Source organism: Hibiscus syriacus, unplaced genomic scaffold (assembly GCF_006381635.1).
Source record: "Hibiscus syriacus cultivar Baekdansim isolate YM2019G1 unplaced genomic scaffold, ASM638163v2 tig00117034_pilon, whole genome shotgun sequence".
NCBI lineage: Eukaryota > Viridiplantae > Streptophyta > Magnoliopsida > Malvales > Malvaceae > Hibiscus > Hibiscus syriacus.
In genome coordinates this window covers 14,275,142-14,288,508 of record NW_024063533.1, presented here as the reverse complement: position 1 = coordinate 14,288,508, position 13,367 = coordinate 14,275,142, and the positions used below count along the sequence as shown (strand labels likewise).

Below are 13,367 nucleotides of genomic sequence, written 5' to 3'. Positions count from 1 at the left end.
CACCTCTTTCCTAGACGTAAATAAGTGATTTTTTACTTTAAAAATAATTTGAGATTGATAGAACTTATTTACTCAAACCACGGATGACGTGGTGAGATGAGTCCATCTAACAATTTCTCAAAAGTCTAGACACTTGTAACACGTGTAACGCTTACAAGGTTTTCAAACGTGACTATTGGTCGTATCACCACATGTCCCCCAATCCTCAAGATCTAGAGGGCTCCATTGACCTACATGACTAAAACTAAAAGCTTAAAATGTTATCCTATTATATTTTGTCAAATGAACTCCCTACTATCTCGATGTCTAAATATGTATGTGTATATATTGTCATGGGCGGCGAACTTGTGGCCGAGGTTGACCCACACCAGACTGCCCATGAGGCTACGACCAACACAAGGTAGGCTGCCCCCACTGTGGTGCCGAGACTAACACCCACTAGGACACACATAAGGGTGCAACAGACGCACCCTATGCGGCCTACGAGGACCACAACGAGACAAAAACACACACAACACCGCACAGGTCCAAGACACACCCGTCCAAAATTATCCACAAGCATGACCTATGCACATCCAAGACCACCTAGGGTCGAGGTCACCGCACACCAAAGGTTGCCTAAGATAGATGCAGCCAGACACCAAAGGGCACATAGGGTCACGATCACCGCACACTAAGGAGTACCTAGGGCTGAGGTCGATGCACGTCAAGGTATGTCGAGGGCTCTAGCCAGTAAACAATGGGATATACTAGGGTTCAAGGTTAACGCACACCGAGTGTTTGCCTAGAATCGAGAAGAGCACACAAAAGAGGCCATATAGGGGTGAGGGCACCATACATTGGGGGAACACAGGGCCAAGGCTTGTACATATTGAGGGTGCATTAAGGGTCGAGGCTAGTACCGACTTAGGGCTTGTGCACTTAGGAAGTCAGTCAAATATGAGAGTTTTACTTTTAGTTAGATTAGGAGTAGTCAATGAATATAAGGGGAATTCATTATAAAAAGAGGTCTCCCCACCTCCATTGAACGTAGAGAATTTTGTGTGAATAAACTTAGACATTCATGCTAAAACTTTCCCTACATGCGTTTACTTACATTTTCTATGTTTTCTCATTGTGTTTATCACTATAACAACATCAAACCGTCAAATCGAGGAGTTTAAGCTACCTTAAAAGTTGAACGACTGAGAAAGGCATTCAAGGGCTGTACGGATCAGATAGTCAAGAATCTAGCCCCGTGTCAAGTGGTATCAGAGCGAGAATTGTCGTTAGACGAGATAGCTCTACAATATATCGAATCAACAATGTCCGATAGAGTCGACATCGGGACCTATAACGCAGAAAATATGAGAGACTCTTCAAAGGACATCATCTTATCACTAGAAGGTAAGATTGCTAAACTTAAAGACTCCGCGAGGGAGGATAAGGAGGTGTTAGATCAATTAGAATCCATCAGCCATGAAAATTTAGAGTCCCTTAATCTCGAGAAGCTTGAAGCCTTGAAGAATATCCAAGAAGAAGTGCAGGCTGCACTCAACGGATTTGATGTAAAGAGTTCTCAACAAGATGATGCCTTGAAATCCCAAATCATGGCCTTAACGCAAAAGGTTGTAAAACTTAAAACCCAGGGTTCCAAGATCGAGATAAAAAACCTGAAGAATATTTAACAACTCAAGACCGAGGTGGCCTTTGTAATGCTGTCGTGGCTAGAAGCGTGCTGACCAGCGTGACTAAAGGTCATGCCAAAATCCTTAAACCAAAAAAGTTTAAGGATACTAGGTCGGCCAAAGAAGTCAAAAACTTCATGTGGGACACGAATCAATATTTATGAGCAATGGGCATTAAGGACTATACCGAGAAGGTAAACATTGCTTTTGTTTACTTAACAGATATTACACTCTTATGGTGGCGACGTAGGTACTTCGATGTGAGACATGGAGGCACCTCAATTGAAACATGGACAAAATTTCAAATTGAGTTCAAAGAGGATTTTTCCCACATCATGTCGAGAATGAGGCACAATCAAAGTTGAGGTACAATCAATGCTAAGGCACCTCAGATAAGAAAGCCCATTAAGGGAGCATGTTCATCAATTCGTTGAGCTAAGCCTCCAAGTACATAGTCTAATTGAAGATGATAGGTTCTTCACCTTCACGGACGGATAAATCCATGGTCCAAAAATGAGTTGGAAAGAAGGGGTGTCAAAGAATTGTCTAAAGCCTTGACAACCATTTAATCCCTCATAGAATGTGGTGTTAAGAAATTTAAGCCACCCAAATCAAAAGCCGAGGGTCTTAGTAAGAGAAACCATAATAAAAGTCAAGCCTATCAAAGGACGATAAAGAGCCTATAAAAGACAAGTCCTATCAATGTAACAAGTCAAAAGAGAAGGGGGACATCTAATCGATCTATTGCTTCAATTACAATGAGCAAGGACACTTTGTAAGATATTGCCTCTAAATTGAAAAAATCACACCCATTACCAAAGAAGACAACGATTCAGAGGAAGAAGTGTGTAAACTTAGCTCAATTACAAGTGTTAAGCCAAGTGTAAGTTCCAAGCGACAAAAAGGTCACCGAGGGAGGGAACCGCAAATGTTGCAAAATTACGCACTCTTAGTCACACAAAATAAAAGCCAAAAGCAAGGATTAATATATGTGAACATTAACTTTTCCGGACAATCAAGAGTAGCCACAGTGGATACCGGGTAACAGATTTATTCATATAAAAAACGGGTCATCGACAATCTTGGGCTCAAAATTGAACCATAAAAAGAACAATCAAGACCGTCAACACTAAAGAATTTTCAATCATTGGAATGATAAGAAAAGTAGAACTGAAGATTATAGTATGGAGGGACAATGTAGACTTCATGATAATCCATATGGACGACTTTTATTTTGTCATCGGTTGAACTTCCTTGTCTAGATCAAAACCTCTATCCTTTTCTATGCCAATGTCATGAGCATCATGGGTTCCCGATGACTAGGTAGTGTCCCACTGATCAATGTGATCAAGAAGAGACTAAGTGTAATACCCCAAATATCATGTCATTAACTATATTGAAAGGATTTAAAAATTTGGAGGATTAAATTGAATAAATGGTAAAGTATAAGAAAATGATTTAAAAATTGTAATTAAGACCATTTACTAAGAATGAAAGAATGAAAGGATATTTTAGTCCTTTAGGGGGAAATGGATTTAAAATCCATTTTAAATTAGGGTATTTAAAAAGGGAAAAAGGGAAAAAAGGTTAGAACAAGTTAAGTTCTCTTCTTCTTCCCCTAGTCCTGTGCCTTCTATAGCCAATGTAAGGATGTTAGTTTTCCTTTTGTTTTGGGTTTGTTTTTGAAAACTTAAGCGATGTGTAAGCTTAAGGAAGGGTTAAAGAGGATTAAAACTAAGAAATGGATGTTTTATTTGAGATTGAAGAAAATGGGTTTTTGAGTGAATTGTTGAAATATGAGTTTTTATTGATGTTTACAAGTATATTTGACTTGTCAAAGAAGTAAATAAGAGATTAAAAGCATTGGATGTGATTAAAAGCATGTTATAAAAAATAGTATGATTCTTAGCTTAGGATGTTCTTTGAAGAATTTAGTTGTTATAAGAAGCTAAATGGAGGAAAGTTAGTTGGGTTAAGTGATGTTAAGTTTAAGGGTATTGTTTGAGGTAAAAGTAAGAGATTTAAATGAGAATTTGGTGAAAATCAAGCTGAAAAATGGAAAATCTGGGTAGGGGTATCGGTACTGGAAGAATAGTATCGATACTATAGGTTTATATTTGAAGAATTACAATGAACAATATCGATACTGATGCAATTAGTATTGATACTGAGGTGGGTATCGATACTAAGACAAAGATATCAATACCATATAATCTAGAATACATAAATGGTATCGATACTGAAAGGGAGTATCGGTACCATAATATAGAAGCATCGATACCATGGTAGAGGTATCGATACTATTGAGTTTGGAATTGTAAGATAGGCTGAGAGTGTAATAGAAATTGAAAATAATAGTACTTTTGAGTATTTTTAAAAGAATAAATGTTAGAGAGTATACTAACATTGGTATGGTATGTGTACTTAATGTATGCTTGTGTAGATCATAACCAAGCTCTCGAGCCAGTAAGAAAAAGGGCAATGATAAGGTTGACGAGTAGTTGGACGCCATTTCAGCATACTAGGGAGGTATATCAGGTAAGTGCATCTATTGTAATTATATGGGATGAGGGAGACTCACCATGAGTTAACCTCTAATATTTTAAGTCAATATTGACTTTATCGTAATTGATATATTTTTATAACGTATATGGAATCGATATTATGAACAATTTTTAGAGTAGGAATTTCTCTAAAACGAAAGGTTAAAAGCCTAACTGTGCAATTAGCAGAAATGTGCCAATCATGCAAGTTAGATGAAAGACCTAACTGTGCATTTGGTAGAAAGGTGCCACTAATGGAAGTTAGATTAAAGGTTAAATGTCTAACTGTGCATTTGGCAGATAGGTGCTAATAATGCAAGTTAGATGAAAGTCCTAACTGTGCATTTGGCATAAAGGTGACACAAATGCAAGTTAGATGAAAGGTTAAATACTGTACATTTAGAAGAAAGGTGCCAATAATGAAAGTTAGATGAAAGGTTAAATGCCTAACTGTGCATTTGGTAGAAAGGTGCCAATAATGCAAGTTAGATGAAAGGCCTAACTGTGCATTTGGAAGAAAGGTTCCAATAATGCAAGTTAGATGAAAGGTTAAATGTCTAACTGTGCATTTGGCAGAAAGGTGTCAATAATGCAAGTTAGATGAAAAGTTAAATGCCTAACTATGCATTTGGCATAAAGGTGTCAATAATGCAAGTTAGATGAAAGGTTAAATGTCTAACTGTGTATTTGGTAGAAAGGTATCACTAATGCAAGTTAGATGAAATGGTGCATTTTTGGCAGAAATGATGCCATAAATGAAATTGTATAAAGGTACAAAAAAATCGGCATAAAAGTATGCCACAAATGAAAATACATAACAGTGTATTAACGACATATAAGGTGCCACTCATGGTATTTATAAAAGATAAATGATCATTTGGCACTTTGGTGCAATTCATGTACATTAGTTTCTCATTTAACATACATAGGGTAAATAAAGAATAATTGGGAAAAATACAAGAAGATATGTTGGGCTAGAATAATTTCGATGATTGCATGAAAGAAATTTAGTTTAACTGATAAGGATTCATCTAAATCTTTATGGAGTATGCTATTTAGTTCGTAATAAATTAGTCATGATATACTTATGTATAAATTTTAGTTTCTGTAAGATATTATGTCTCATTAAGTAAATTCTTAATGTGTGTTGATATCACGCGTAGGTAAAAGCAAATACTAGTCGGGTAAGGGGTGCAGTAGGAGCTATCATGTTCTTACTAATCCCGCACCACTAAGCAAGTCAAAGATTGCGAGTACCTTCTGGTCTGTAACAATACTCGAGAACCACCTTTCTCTCCAATTCTGTTTCTAACTGTTCCTAGGATGAAAGCTGGAAGTACTGATATTCATGCCAGCAACTGTCTGGATTCTATGGAATCCTCATCCCCTCCTCATAACAGATCTAGGAATCTCAACAATGACCCTGTATCAAATGATACGAATGTTGCTTATACTACATGGCTGGTAGTACATTTTCTTCACTTATATGAGTTTAATTTTGATACAACAAGAGGGGTTATTGATTTGTGTTATGTACTCTTTCACCAATTGTGGATAATCCGGATTGTGCCTTTATGTCTGATGATGTAAGAATGGCTTGTCTGGATACTTTGAGAAAATTTTAGTCAAAGATCTCACATTGTTTTTTACCCTACCTACTAACCAAAATGTTTTATTCAGATTCGAGCTGCATTAGAAAATGTGGCAAAATGCTTTCCAAGGGCAATAATTAGTGGCAGAAGCCGTGACAAGGTGATTTGAAAACCATGCTTAGGACTAATTTTGACAACTTTGTTGGCACTGTTTTTTATTTACAATATTCAATTACCTCTTTTATTTATTCAGGTATATGAGTTTGTAGGACTAACAGAGCTCAATTATGCGGTAAGTCATGGAATGGACATCATGGGTCCTGTTAGGCAATCTTCCGATGATTACTCTAACAACATTACATCTACTGATAAGCAGGTGGCCCAGGGCTGCAAATCTCTTCACACAAGACCCTATATTTCATCTTAAGTTCTAATTTTTTTAAGTTTCGTTTTAATTCAAAGTAAAGAAGTTAACTTATTCCAACCTAGTAGTGAATTCTTACCTATAATTGATGAGGTGTGCAGGTTTCTAAGTTGTCCGCTTTGGAGCTTTTGGAAACGTTTTTTCTGTCTATGTTACGCTCTTGCGGTCATTGTTCGCGTTGATGTTGTCGAGGAAGCCTTTTCGGTTGGATTTGTTGCTGTTTCTTAGATGGTTGCAGTCTGTGCTTATTTTGGTCGGTAGTGCTTTTTTATTGAGTTGCTTTCAATTAGGTGTTGGTGATTTGTATGCATGGTTTTCGTTTTGGGTGTGTTTGTAGTGTTTCTTATGCACTCTTTTCCTCCAATTAGATTAGGGAGGTTTTTAACGAGGCTCATAAGTTGTTCTTCGACTCTTGATTTTAATAAATCTTCATTCTTATCAAAAAAAAAAAAAAGATGTTCAGGTTTCATTGGAATGCCATACAGGCCTTTTCCTCTCTGTTCTAATGTAGAATTCTAATTCATGTCAGGTCTTTAACTCACTTGTCAATAGCACCAAAGAAATTAAAGGAGCAAAAGTTGAAAACAACAAATTTTGTGTCTCTGTCCATTACCGAAACGTGGACGAGAAGGTGGGAGAATTTTCCTTCGGAGTTAGAGGCCTCCATCTATTCTAAAGAGCATGTAAGTATGTTTTCTTTACATGATAATGTATTAACTTGTAGGCCTTCTTCTTCTTCTTCTTTATGTTCAGGATTGGACAACAGTTGCACGATGCATCCATGATGTCATCAGAAACTACCCTCGTCTACGGTTGACTCATGGACGGAAGGTGATCTTTAAACACAATATGTTTCTTTTCTTATCAGCTTCAGTGATTTCCTGCATGTGACTTGTGCTATAAGAACGCTATACTTTCTGTTTGTGTCATTAAAAATATATTTGCATAATTAGGTTTTAAAGGTTCGGCCTGTGATCAATTGGGATAAGGGGAAAGCTGTTACATTTCTACTTGAATCACTTGGTAAGTATGTTCTTTAACCTATATGTACGGATGGACACACATATTGTATATTGTCATGGTTCTCCATGCTTAAAAACGTAATAAAGGAAAAATAAACATGGTTTAGGGCTTAGCAACTGTGACGATGTGCTTCCGATTTATGTAGCAGATGACTAGACGGATGAATATGGGTTTAAAGTAAGATATAAATATTTTGATATTCATGAGATATTATTATAAAAATATTTAAGAGAACCAGGTTGATTGGTTTATATAACATCAGGTTCTTAGAGAGGAAAACCGTGGTTATGGCATCTTAGTTTCATCTGTGCCGAAGGAGAGCAATGCATTTCTCTCTCTCAAGGATCCGCGAGAGGTACATTTTTCTTTTGGTTTCTAGGACTAGGGATTCTTAGGTAGTGTTTATTTTTACTGTGCAACCTCTTCAAACTTCTTATGTCTGTGCCGCGCAGACCACGCGCAGACATTAGGCTTCGCAGACCATTTGTTTTTTAGAAGACAGAAACTCTTCAAACGTCTACGCGAGCTCTTCTTGGTGCAGACATGGTTTTATGTCTTCAAAAGTCTTCAAAGGTCTGCGGGAAAATTAAAATCATTTAAATCTATTTAAAATTTATTTTAAAATATATTGATTTATTTTAATATAATTGATTTATTTAAATATGGATTGATTTATTTTAAAATATGGAAAAATTTATTTTAAAATATGATTGATTTATTTTAAAATATGGACAAATTTATTTTAAAATATGGATTGATTTATTTTAAAATATGGAAAAAATTATTTTAAAATATGGATTGATTTATTTTAAAATATAGATTGATTATTTAAAATATAGATTGATTTTTTTAAAATATGAAAAATTTATTTTAAAATATGAATTAATTTATTTAAAATATGGAAAAATTTATTTTAAAATATGGATTGATTTTTTAAAATATGGATTGATTTATTTTAAAATATAGATGATTTATTTTTAAAATATGGATTGATTTTTTAAATATGGAAAAAATTATTTTAAAATATGGATTGATTTATTTTAAAATATGAAAAAATTGTTTTAAAATATGGATTGATTTATTTTAAAAATGGAAAATTTTATTTTAAATGGATGATTTAGTTTAAAATATGGAAAATTTTATTTTAAAATATTGATTATTTTAAATATGGAAAAATTTTTTAAAATATGAATTGATTTATTTTAAAATATGGATTGATATTTTAAATATGGATTGATTTATTTTAAATATGGATTGATTTATTTTAAAATATGGATTTATTTTAAAATATGAATTGATTTATTTTAAAAAAATTATTTGTTGTATGGATTATTTAAATTTCAGTATTATAAAACTAAAATTATTTAAATTTCAGTATTACAAAACTCTTTTAAGTTTAAAAAATCAGTTTATTTTATATTTCAGTTTATTTTAGCAGTCTGCAGACATTAAAAAACAAACAGTCTTCTTCTTGCAGACTGCAGACTTTTGATCCACCTCTTCTGCTGGAGATGTCTGCAGATGTGGTCCGCAGACTGCAGATCTTTTACCTCTTCAAAAACAAACACCACCTTAATGTTGTGTGATAGATACACATAGAAGTATCAATTTTTCTTTTTCTTTTTCTTTTTTTAATAGTATGGGTCCTTGAGATGGTTATCAGTTAGTATCTATTTAGAATATATTTTAACCATTGACTAGTTTGGATTTGGAAACAAATTAAGGAGCTACTGGCTTTTAATGATTCAGGTGATGGAGTTTCTTAAATCACTGGTGGTGTGGAAGGAGAAGGCAAGTGCACTCTGAAAACCGAATACAATAAAAAAAAATATGGCGATACCAACCTAGAATAAGATAGCCTATGCCTTATATTCACACAGAGGAAGTCCAATAGTGTCCGTGTTGGTGCCTAAAACTGTATTTTTCTGACCGGAGCTCTAGGAAGATGATTTGTGTTTCCCCTTGGTCAACAACAAACTCCTCTGCTGGCAATACTTTCATGCTTTCTTCTCTATTATAATTTTGGGTAAATCTAACCCAATAATTACTATTATTATTTTTATTTTTGGAAAGTAGACCCAACTTATAATTGACAAGTTCAGCTGTAGTACAAAATGGGGGCTTCAATCAGCTGTCTATTATTTGCTTAGTATTGTGTAAGAGTCATGGAAATAATATTTATTTTTGGATATGGAAACATCTACCATCAATCAATTATTGCACAAATCTCTAACTTCCTGGAAAATTGAATCATATTGTACTTTGTAGCCCATTAGGTGAAACCGAGTGAGAGGTTGCTTCTCAAATTGGAACTAAAGACATGCAAATTTGCGCCTCTTAAAGAATTAGTGTTTCCTCCGCCCTTTAATATTTAAAAATATTTGAGAAGAGAATTCATCAAGTAATTTAAATAGTAAAAGAGAATATTATTTTTTAGAAATTTTAAGTTAGAGCAAGCTATATCACATGGTATGATACGCTATCTATGGAATGTGTGAAAATGATTTTCTTCTTCATAATATAATACATTGTTATATGTTTGCTTGGTGTTGATTACTAAATATACTCGTGAGAGACGTTACCTTGGTCGGTGCCAAATTCAATTATTTCAAAATTTTTTATTTAATCTAAATATAAATAATAAAAAATTGTTGTTTAGTTTTAAAAACTAAAAGAACACACTTGTCAAATGAACTATACATTTATTTTTAAAAATGCTTTATATCTATTTATGGAAACATGAGAACTAATTACTAAATATGAATTGTCAAGTATAATTTTCATAAAGAAAATATTTTAAATCTAATAAATTAAAATAATTTATTTAATAAACAATAAAATGTTTTAAATAAAAATAATTTATTTTCATGTTAATAAAGAAAATAATGACCTCAAATTATAGTTGGGTATTTTGTTTGGTAGGAATTAAGAACGTTATCATTTATTCATTTAACGATCTAGAAAAATTATTTTTTCTAAAAATTTAAAGTTAATTTGCTCAAAATAAAATACACTTTATACTCTAGTTATTTAAAATGAGCAAAGCAGAGATCAAACCTTGCGAAAATACGACGGGTTCTCCTTTGATTCTTGCAATCACCGATCGAAAAAAGTGATACAATTTGTTCGGGACGACGAGAAGGTCCAAAAGGAGATGGCAATAAGATCCATGAAGACGACAATCGACTAATATTGAGACTTCAATGAGGAGGATTCAAGACAGAAAGAAAGAGTTCGGGGGACAATTGAAGAAAATGGTTGGAGGGGAAAACCCACGACATAAAAAAAGAAAAGGGGTTTTAAACCCCCGACTTAGGGTTACACCAAACATGAAGATGCAGTTCCATCCTTCAGCGTATGTATTACCTAGCCCAGATAGCAAGAGATTTGGTTAAAGAGGCGGAATGTAAGGGTTCAAGAACCGATATCAAAAGATTATTATATAACCTTAGAAATCATTTCTCCAGATATAAAAAATTAACTTAATAAAAGAATAAAATATGTTAGAACTGATAAAGGTAGTGAATATGAGTCTAATTTTAGTAGAGAGGTATGTGAAAATAATGACATAACAAATAAATACTCTTATTCCTATTTCTCCCAACAAAATGGTATAACTGAAAAAAAGTCTAAAAGAAATAATGAATGCTTTACTTCTGGTTTATCTGATAACATGTTGGGGAACAAAGTAACTCATACAAAATTAGATTGTACCTCATATGAACTATGAAAGGGTTATGCCCTTAATCGTCAACACCTAAAATTGTGGAGCTGTTTCGTCTAAAAAATTTCCTATCAGGTTTTGAAATCGTTGATGTTGTATTTATTTGTTATGTTATTAATATTGTTGCATATAGATTCTTGTCTTTTTGTGAACGTAGAGATGTGCTTTATTTGAAGATATTTTATGTTAAAGAAACTTAGCATAAAAGTTGATATACAATTAGATAGTCATGCCTCCACTTCTTATAATATACTCATTAAACAAACTCTAAATGATGACATAAAGCCCATAAGGAGTAGAACATAAAGAGTAAACACTAATTTTAGTCCAAACTTTTTTACGTTGTTCATAACTAGAATAAGTGATTTAAATTTTATATATGATTTTCTAGCTCAAGCATTCTTAAAATTGAAGATCCAAAAACTTATGAAGATGATATAAAGTATATTGATATTTTTTTAGGATGTTATAAATAATGAATTAGAATCGATAATACCTAATCACAAGTGGGGTTATTAATAGACTTGCCTAAATATTTTAAACCAATTAGTAATAAATGCTTCTTTAGAAAGAAATTTAGACCAATGGATCAATACAAAGATATAAGATAAAACTAGTTGTGAAGAGATTCACTTAGAAATATAAGACATGTTTTTGGTACCTACTCTCCTGTGACTATAATCTCAACTATTTGTTCTTTGTTTGCTTTGGCTTCTATTCACATATTGCAAGCACATCACATGGATGTAAATAATGCATTTTTTAATAAAGATATGGAAGAGGAGATCTACTTGGAGTAGTCTCCTAGATTAGTGACTCTTTGTGAGGAAGATGAAGTATGTAGTGTCAAGAAGTCTCTCTATGATTTTAAACAAGCTCTGAAACAATGATACGGAAATTTTCATAAAACTAATCTTAGTTTTGATTTTATAGTACTTAATGGTGTAAATATATGTGATTATTAAAAATATTCGGTACTAATTGTGTCATCATAACTTTATAAGTAAATGGAATGTTGATTTTTAGTGTCAATCTTGAGGTTTTTAACAAAATAAAAAATAGATTGTTTACCAACTTTGACATAACTGATTTAAGATAAGTAGATGTAATATTAGGATTTAAAGTTATAAAAACGAAAAAAAGATTCTCTATTAACCATTCTCATTACATTGAAAAATTATTAAATAAATTTAATAACTATGAGGTAATACCAATAAAAACTTGTTATGATTTTAGCATTCATTTGATAAAGAATTAAGGAAATAATGTTTTCTAAATCGAATATGTTAAGATTATTGGAATCCTAATAAATTTGTGGATTCAATCATTCTTATCACTACTACAAATTTTATTTAAGTATGAATTATTTTTGAAGGCTTGGACAACATGTCCATTATCAATACCCTATGAACATGATATTGATAATCTCCTATAGGAAATCTATATTTTTGTCTTATAATGAACTCGTATCGATACTAGCTTATCTGCTATTGATACTCAAACTTAGAAATATTTTTTTGACAAAAAAATTTTAGAACCAAAACCATATAGATATAAAATCAAGAACCCAAGATCTATCATGTTAAATGATCAAGAATTAAATAGGAGATGCATAAACATAATTGAATTAATTGATAGGTTGAAATCTTCAAATATTTATTTGGTTGTGATCTTCTAAGAATATAAGTTTTATCTTGCAATAAAAACTCTTTGAAGGAGATAAGACTAATACAAGTTAACATATTTCTCAGGGGCCACTACCTCTTTATATAAAATGAATATTAGGTCAACTTATTAAGTATTTATAATTCTGACTCTCATCAAATTATAAATACAACTTATGATATCTACACTTTAATTCTACGATACTTTAATACCTATGACACATGTAACTTAATTGGTCACTTAATTTTGTGTTGTACTTTATTGTAACATTGTACATTATATATATGTGCGCACAAATATTGATTTTAATCCAACAAAAATCTCATCTAAAATCTCCGTAAGCAATCATTGTATGGCCTAAGGTGATTATTAAAGCTTATACATGTATATAAAATATAATCAACAAGGAAGAGTTAGAAGTGTGCTACCTTCAACTCACAAGAAACCAAACCTCATCTTACTCAACCTTCAACTAATTTCTCGTTGTTCTTGCTCTTTGGGGACTCACCTACCTCTTTAATTAATCAAAGGCCATAAGTATGTTTCTAGCAATATTACTGTGGTGATTACATCTTGTAAAGTTACAAGATTGAGGCTATAATATTTAAGTCCTAATAAGTTTTAAATTTTTTTGATTGGATAATTAAAATAGAACCCAATCGTAAGCGATAACTATTTTAAATATTATCCTAATCAATCTATACGAGGAACTAATAAAAAAAATCAAAA

General features: G+C 32.5%; 1 pseudogene; it reads left to right on the top strand.

Annotated features, from left to right (window-relative positions):
* Positions 1-1,304: 1,304 nt before the first annotated feature.
* LOC120196570 lies at positions 1,305-9,086 on the top strand (annotated as a pseudogene).
* The last annotated feature ends 4,281 nt before the right edge of the window (positions 9,087-13,367 follow it).